Below are 9,246 nucleotides of genomic sequence, written 5' to 3' on the forward strand. Positions count from 1 at the left end.
GTCCTCCATTCCAGAGCTACCTGAGGCCAGGTCAAACTTCCCCTCTAATTCTGGCTCCCAGTTATTCTGGTCTAGAATGGGATTGGGCTAGCACCATCAGTACAGAGGCTGTATGCACCATCTGCTCGAAGATACCCATTACCTCTGCAATGTCCTAAGGGCATCAGAGAGAATGCTACATGGCTCATGGCTCAAATGCAAAGGAAACAAAAGTCACATTAGTGGAGTTTATTTGGGCAAGGATTACAGAAGCAACCTAAGGCCACATTCCCCACCTCCTCTCCCATCATTCAACCGAAGGCTCTCTGACCACATTATACATCAGTGTATGTTTAGCCACATAGCAAAGGACATGTGTATTTTGGTCATATGATGGACACATGTACTGACCAACTCCATAATCAGGTGAGACCTGACAAGTGACAGCAAACAGCCACACAATGGTGTCTTTCCAGCTAACCATCTGAGGAATGAGCCATAGGTCCAAAGAGGGTGGAAACAGCCTGGAACAGGCTGAGGGGCAAGCAAACTCTGAGCTAGAAAGGGAGACAGAGAAGAAGAAGAGAAAAGGAGGGAAAAGGAAAACAGGAAAACTGAGTGCTGGCAGGGAGTGCTTGGCCTTGAAGACAGAACTCAAGGGAGAGGGCCAGTAAGGGGTCCTCAAAGCTTGCAGCTCCCAGTTCTCCAGTCCCAGAGAAGTCTTGCTATGGGACACTGGGTCCCAGAATAAAAATGCTGTAACTTAAATAAGCCACTGAGACAGATGCCAAAGGAAGGTAAACAGATCAAGATAAAAAAGAGGCAGGAAGGACACACTAAAAGAAGGCAAAAGAAAGAGAAATAAGATTTGCAACATGGAGGTGACAGGGTTAAGAGGCAGCTGAACAACAGAGTATTGAGGGCAACATAAAGATGAAGAATGTAAGGAAAGGAGACTACATCATCAGAATGATCATCTCCTGTCTGGTAGGCAGGAGAATGGGAAAGACTACAGAGAAATACGGAAATCAATTGGGCAATATGTGCCAGATGTATAAAGAATACAGACAAAAGAAAGGAAAGACTGTTACCACATTAAACAGTACATTTTATTTATGCTCTTTCATTTTATTACAATTTTTCTGGCAGATAATTTACTCTGTATATTTTGGGGAAAGAAGAAGTTCTTTCTAAATACCAAGTTTACATCACCACAGGAGGCCACCCTGGGTTCTGCAGCTCAGCAACTGTTGAGACTGATGAAATTTTATATATATTTATAAGTTCCCAGAGTACCCATAGACCATCCAGCAGACGGGGAGCTTATCAACTATTTAGAGAAGTGTCCTTGGAAAAAACTTATTTTTTCCAAATTGAGAATTACATGTAAGGCTGCTGAAGAATGAGGCCATATTTCTAGCAGCATGGTATTTGTTTATGCAAAACATAGTGATATTTGTTTCCAAGAAGCATTTCTGGGGTGGGGAGCAAATGTTCCTTTTCTAAGTAAAAATGGAAGATTTCCAAACTGGACCACCGGGGGAGCTGTTCACTGAAGCAATTATGGACTGAGAGAAAATAACTCTGAGAGGCAGGACAGGCTAGGCAGGAAAAGGTAGAGGAGAAAACAAGGGGGTATGTGATACATGAGTACTGATGGCACTGTAAGCTATTAGACAGGTCCTGCTGTCATGATTGAAGGATATGCTGGTTTTATTGGATAACTGATGAACACAGTCAGAAAAATAAAGCAATCTGCAAGAAAAAAATATCAGGCCTGAATCCTGGCCAAAACCAAAAGCCCCATTCAAGGAACAGAAGCAGCATCAAGGAAAAGAAAAAGGTGTGTGTGGGGGGGTATTGTAAACTTCTAATTCACTTAGGCAGTAATAAAATTCTTTTTTACTACAGAACACTCTCAGGAGCATTTTCATGCTTGCTACTTCCTCTCCACCCCCTAACAGACTGTAGGTCCCTAAAGTAGTCACCAAACTGGCAAGCTGGGAATCTGGCTTTCAATGGTAAAAGACAATTTAAAAAGGGCACAGAAACAGAAGACCTCAATATAGGATTCTGGGAGACACCTTTATCAGCCTAAATCAAAAATGATACATGAAATTATCTAACCAAATGAGTAGGATTTTCAGAGAGAAGAAAACATAGTTACTGAGTTCCAATCAAATAAGTCAATTGACATTTTTGCTCCCTTTTTGACAACATATAGTGCTTCATCCTGGAGTTGCTTTCAGTAAAATCACCACAATGGCTCAGTCAGAGTAAGGCTGTACCCCCTGTGAATAAAGCTAGGAAGATCTGACTCTGAAATGAAAATCGCCACAGAACTGCAGGGAGGCCAACTGTCTCCTCTTCTGCGCTCACATGGCCTGCTGCAGGTCTACATGACAAAATAGGCATCACAAACTCTTGCAGCAAGTGATCTCATCCAGGTAACACAGCCATTAGGGAAGGGAGACATTAAGTTCAACCTGACATTAATGTTTGCCTTCATAACTGCTGGAAAATTGGCATCTGTTAAGGCAGTGGGAGAATTTTAACTATGAAATTAGAAAGCACAGCAGCTTCAGTATGTACTAAAGTTTGAAAGAAATTGAATCAGGTGTCAAAGCCTCAAGCACTAAACTGAGATCAGGTCATAAAAAAGGTTATGAAGAAAATAACAAAAACCAGAAAAGGATGAAACAATAGTAAGGAAAAAAGAGATTTACCTTCCTGCAGCTTTTGAGAACACAGTAAGTAAACAGAGTGTAGATACATCTTTTTTACTTTTAATTAAACAGAGCTGTTCAAAAAATCCTTTCTTTGCCTTTTTTTTTTTTTTTTTTAATTCCTCTGACAGGCATGTAGCAGGGTATTATTAGTGGGTCTGACCAAGCAAACCTAGTACCCACATTGCATTTTTACATGCAAGAACAATAAGGCTATGGATGCAGTGATAACATTCAGCTTAAAATGAGTCAATATTTGCAAAATCCCAGAAGATAACCCTTCCTCAAAGGAATGAATTCACCTATTGTAATCAGAAGAATTATCAACCAGGAAGAAGTCACTTAGACTGCCTTGTTCAGTGGCATCCCTGTTGTTCAGCAGAGTGGGACAGACGGACAGACAGCACAAGCCTGAGCTCACTTGAGATACGCAAGCATCAAGATGCATAAGTTTCGGAAACCAGGGGACAACCAGTAGTGTTCATTCAGTCTGACATGACTTCATTAATAAAGATGGTCTCCTCATGAAAGACTTGCTGAGTGGATTGATGGGACAACATGTGGGTCTTAAAAGAAATGGGATCATCATTCCATTTAAGACACATCCCAAAGCCCAGGTACTTATTTATCCTTCCAGAGAGGATGCAGCTTAAGTGCAACATAATGAACAAGGAACTGGGAAATGAGAACTCTGAAGTGTCCTGTGCTGCTTCCAGGTGGACTGATTTAGAGCAGCTCTGCGACAATATTTGGATTCATTTTTGGAGAGCATGAGAAATACATAGCAGGTATTGGAAAGACTACAGTAAAACTAAAACCCAATGAGTGAGACCAGCTCCTTAAGCAAATGAAACTAAATCTCGTAAACACGATTAATATTGTAGGAAATATATTAAATTAACCTTGCAGAAACAATCATTACTATTGTTCAAACAAGAGTGATGAGATGATAAAATTTATGTATTTTTTTCAGTTGCTAAGATTTGTTTAGAATCCTTTAAAAACAGACCTAACAAACAAGTACAGGAAGAAACTTGGCTTCACACCCACAAAGTTATCAAAGATTATAATGAGTGATTTATCTATGCCATTTCTGAATCATTGTAAATTCAATGAGCTACTCATTTTAAACTTTAGAGTATTATCACAAACACCACACGTAGTTTAAATTTCAGCTTAGGGACATTAGTCCATCTGCAGCATGAAGACAAAATTGCATGGGATACTCCCAAAGGTCCCAAATATTATTTTAAAGAAGAAATATACTACCATTTTTGCTTTCCACAAAATTAGAATTTTTAGCTCAGGAAAGGCTTTCAGTTAACATTTTAGAGACGATCTGTATTGCACGCCACGTTTTTTTTTGTCTGCAGCAGTAGATTGTGTCTGAAACAAAGCTGGATGTGATAAAAGACCAATGGAAATAATAAAATTTAGGTATATCAATACAAATACGTTTCCAAGCACTGTACTGAGTACTTCCATTCACTGTACATAAACAAGTGTTAGGAACTATGGCAGTGGTTGTGGGGAGCAGTGTATCAGGCTTGCATGAGGAGAAGCCTTGTTAGATTGCTTCGGTACACTTCTTCCAGAAGCCTCCTTCAGCCAAGCCATCATTAGGTGAACCCAGGGGTTCAGAAGGTACAGTCCACATGTGTTACAAGGTGGACGTGTGCCTTTGACAGAAGAATATAACGTACCTGGATCTGAAAATAACCTGTAATTGAGGGAAGACTATGTCATATTTAAATCCAGTGAGGCCCTATCATTGGGGGAATCAAGAATAACAGCCTCCTTTGCCATTACTAAGATTATCATGACCATCTGCCTGCTTACCTGGAATAATTACTTACATGAGAAAAGGAACTATAAGTGCATTAACATATGCACTTAACTTTGTTAACAAAGTTACATCACTAAAATGGCATGGGCTAACCCAGCTCACAGGCAGAACTGCTGCTGCGAGTCTGTGTTTTCAGACACCTACTCTGCTAGTACAAATTTTGAATATGAGCAGAAACCTGAAAATCATCTTCTCAAGACAGACTCTGCCACAGTATTTTACCATGGTATATGAATGTTGCTCTCAGCAAGAAATATATCAGCAATATTATCAAGCTTCACAAGAGAACCAAATTTATAGCTGAGAGGTTATATATAGTGAATGCCTGTGCCATTAAAACTATTATCCATAGCTTTTCTCTTCTGTGCAAAGAGTTTAAGAAGCATGACAGCAACTGTCAGATCAGTTATAAGAGGAACTGAAAAACATTTATGAAAATACTATGGAAAAATGATATAAAAACCAGATCAAACAGGAAATCTTACTGAATACTAAAAATCTCAAAGCAGAGATTTGCAACCTAGAACTACTAGGTTCCAGTGAACATTTTTTCAGGAAAAAAATCATACCCACCCAATCATGTCTTCTACATACTGTACAGAGAGGGTCCTACAGGTAAGACGCCATCCAAAAGAAAAAGAAACAACTACAGCAACTCACTGAAATCACACTCACACTGGGAATAAACAGTAGGCTGGGAGAAAAAATGTTTAAAATAGAAGATAAAGTTGACAGACTAACTGGATATAAAATGGACACAGATTACCATCAATCAGCAACTACACAGAGTTTTGTAATCATTATTGGCATGAGGGTCTGGAATAGCCTTAACCCAGGAGTATGGGCAAAAAGATTAACTGGGTTTAAGAGATAAAACCTTTCATAAACTGATCAACGACAGGGAATCCTGCAACAGCACAAGTGTGGACAGAGGAGGCCCTCTCATCGGAGGCCTACCGGAGGGCAATAGGAGTCAGAATCTTTTTGCACCTGCTGGATTTCCCATTGCTTTGACATAATTTTCCAGCTGACTATTTCAACTTAACGAGAAAGCCTGAGACCAAAAGTTAAAGAAGAGAAGACCCCAAAACCTGCTCAATGAGAAGGAGCTTGCTTGCAGCTGAATGGAGGCCAGTGTTTGAGATACTGACTAAAATCACAACATGGAAGACCTAGGTAATACAAGGTCTGTCAGGGCCAGGGAAACTGAAGTAACTATCAGTTAAGAGTCAGAGGTTGTATATGGAGAAAAAAAAAACAATTGGAAGCAAATCTTTTTTTTAAGATTACTTGAGCTAGACGCACTATTCCATCATATGGAAACACTAGTTAGAAAACTTGTGGTCAAAGGACATTGCCATTTTGCATGCTATGAGGAAGTATCATCATGGCATTCATAACAAATACTGGGGGTGACCTGCCATACATCAGGAATTTTATGATCATTCTGTTCACTGGAAAACAAAAATCACAACATAAAGCATATGTGTTTACTGCTATCTTATATTTCCAGAAGAGGATGAGTTAAGCCCAAGATAGATTTGAAACCATCTTTGGGTACTAGTAGTGCTGAACCTACCTATGGCTTTACTCTGCCACAGCAAACATCTTGTTGAAAAGAAAAGGTAAACTGAAATCTCCAGGGGCAAGCAATGGCCAGGACACATGAACATCTCTTCTGCCTGGAGAAACAACTAAGCTCTATGGAAAGACATAGGTCAGCAGGTTCAGGCAACCGAAAGAAAGAAAAGAATTTCAATACTGAGAAATCATTCCCAGTCCTCAGAAATCCTGGAAAAACCTAGCCCAAAAGACATTTTGAGGAGAAAAGGAAAGTTCAAGAACAAATTCCCTGCTAAGGGAATTTAAAAGATTGTCAAGAAAAAAAAGACATTTCATTGTAATTGCTGTTAAAAGTGCTCTGCATGTCCTTAAAGGACTGTTTCTGGTGCATTTCTCCCCACCCTTTGGGTCAGAGAATAGCAACATCTACACAAAATCCTGCACAAGTGGCTGGGCTCCCTATTTCTTGTGAAAAAAGAGGCATGTATGAGCCTCAAATGTCCCACTTTTTAAACTATTCATTATCTTTGAATTAAAAAGTATTAATAAATACTTAAGCATATATGAAGTACATACATTCTGGACCTATTCATATAATCTCTGCTCCGTTACTATTATAAAACTTAAAAATATCCAAATTATGTTAATTCCCATATGCCATTCCTTTCCCCAAAAATGCATTTTATGTGAATGAAAGCAATATTTAAGACTGATCTTAAGGTAAATTCACATGTGCAGTGGAATCTCTCTAAATTAATTTTAATATCTCAGTATATTCTAAAAAATTTAGTGAAGTCCCAGTTTATGGTAAATCTGATGACACAGTGTATTTTCTTTAAGCTCACTGCTGCATATAAATTGCAATCCTGGTAATCCTTGTTTGTTTACTGAACCTGGTTCTATACAAGAGCTTGCACTATAACAAGTAGCTATGCTATAATGAATGTTCTTCAGACACAAAGCAAAACAGATAGTTTGCTACAAATGCCAGTAAGAATTCAGTTAAGGAGGCACATTATCTTTACAGAAGACAATCTTTTCTCACACATAGCTAGTTTCAGTGATGAAAAAGCTATTTAAAAGTTTAGTTATGAAGAACCACAATCACTTAACAACCCAGCTTTGAAAAACTGTATGGTGTATTTCATTTTTGCTATTACAAGCATGTCACTTCTATCTTAAAACATAATTTTTAAAAGGCTGATTACTGGTATTGTCTTGTGACAGAATATAAAATATCAATTAATACTGCATTCTGTTCATCTCTATAGGTTTTGAATACTTAGCCTCATGATGCAAAATAAACCTACTTTATGTAAATAACAAACCTGAGGAAGATCTTAGGTCTGCCACTGACTTGTGCGACCCTGCCTTCACCTCTAAAGATTTAAGTTTACTCACTTATAAAAATGATACGATGATATTTGCCTGCCACTGAAGTTACATTACTTCAATAACAAAGTTTTAAAGTACTTTGGGACCAAAATAAGAGGTATTATGTAGGTATTCTAAAGTAGGCTCCAGAAGAGAAACATCCACAGTATTTCAAGTTTTCTGCTCATCTCAAAATTGGATATTAATCATGAACTGAAGATGCATATAAAGTGATGCAAAATATTTTAAATTACCAGTATAACATCATAGGAAATGTTATATTTCATGTATAGTAAAGTAATCTCTGGTTTAGACACCTCACATTTGTTTACCTGACTAATACCAAGAGCTTAAGACCCAGGCAGAACATGTTGCAGTCTGCCCTACCTTACTTTACTTATCAAGTTTGTCAGATGCTAAATACCTTCAGATACTGGAGTTCAACATGAGCCACAGAAATTCCATGATTCCATACATCATTCTGCAGGGAAATCTGAATTCTGCTACTCATAGAGCGCTCTTTTTTACTGAGCCAAGGTAAGTCAGGCAAAGAGTATCAAAAGCATGTATCAAATGAGCCTGAGTATCAGCCAGGTCTACCATTAAACAGAGCTCAACATCTAAAATACGACTAGTTAAAGCTTAAGAAAACTTTTGATGTGGAAAACCATTATAGAAACAAGTACCAATTCTGAGAATGCTGCAACTTCTTTAGCTGTGGCCTTGAGTACATTTTTTCTGTGCACAGAGCTCCTTGCCTGGAAGGGATAAATAGGGGAGGAAAGTGACACTGAATGATTGTCCTGTCAGTTTGAGAGAAAGAGAATTTGCCTTCCAAATGAACAGCAGTTCCGAGACACTGGAGTACCAAGAGATGGACAGTAGGAATTTATCTCTGTCAGTTTAAGCCCAAGACAGAAAAATATGACAACCACAAAAATGCTTTATGAGGGCACTTGAACAAACACTTTGGAAGTCCATGGAGAATAATACGTGGTTTCAAATTTTTGTAGACTTCAGCAAAGTCATTTCTAGGTCTTTAATCTTTTTAATGGACTGGCCATATGCATTTTGAAAAAGTTGCAGTCTGCAGTAGAAAAGGAGACTTGGAACAAAAATTTAAATAGCTGCTAAGCATCTACAAGTAGAAAAAACAATAATCTTGCATCCTTTATTTAAAGGTATTCTGCTGTGATTAGTTCTTGTCACTAGAGAATAACCTCTCTGTTGAAGTTCAAGAGACAAGACATACTTTACAAAACCTTAAATATGAGTGTACACAGTGCACAGTAAAACATGCTAGATCCTTTTCAGTTGAATGCATTGACTTAAAGACATACAAAAGTAAACCAACTTTTAAAAACCTGGTAAGTACAAACTGAAAAAGTGGGTTTGTTTGTTTGTTTGTTCTTTAACAATAAGTGTTCCACAGACTCAGAAATACGTGGTGATTTGGCACTTGCCTAATGTCAAGGGGAACGGCACTCTGATGTCCTGGTCAAGTTGACGTGGAAAAATTCCTACTGAATTGGCCCCTATGTGAGTGTGTGTGCTCGGGAGGGTGAGGGCAGCAATCCACTACCCCGCCGGGAGATCCTAGTTTCCCTGTGCCTGGGAGGCACCCGGCAGAGCGAGTGGGGCAGTCCGCGGCGCCGCGCCGAGGGGGTCGCGAGCAGGCGCGACCCCGCGGCTACGGCAGAGGTGGGGAGACGCCTGCCGCCCCGCTCCGCGCCCCAGCGCCGCGTCCCCGCGGCGGCC

General features: G+C 39.2%; 1 protein-coding gene across 4 annotated transcripts in view; it reads right to left on the reverse strand.

Moving 5' to 3' along the window:
* Positions 1-9,246, reverse strand: part of SCUBE1 (signal peptide, CUB domain and EGF like domain containing 1) — a 216,950-nt gene that overhangs the window by 204,214 nt on the left and 3,490 nt on the right. The gene's annotated exons all lie outside the window — the stretch shown is intronic.

Source organism: Rhea americana, unplaced genomic scaffold (assembly GCF_003343005.1).
Source record: "Rhea americana isolate MKP2758 unplaced genomic scaffold, rheAme1 scaffold_91, whole genome shotgun sequence".
NCBI classification, from domain to species: domain Eukaryota; kingdom Metazoa; phylum Chordata; class Aves; order Rheiformes; family Rheidae; genus Rhea; species Rhea americana.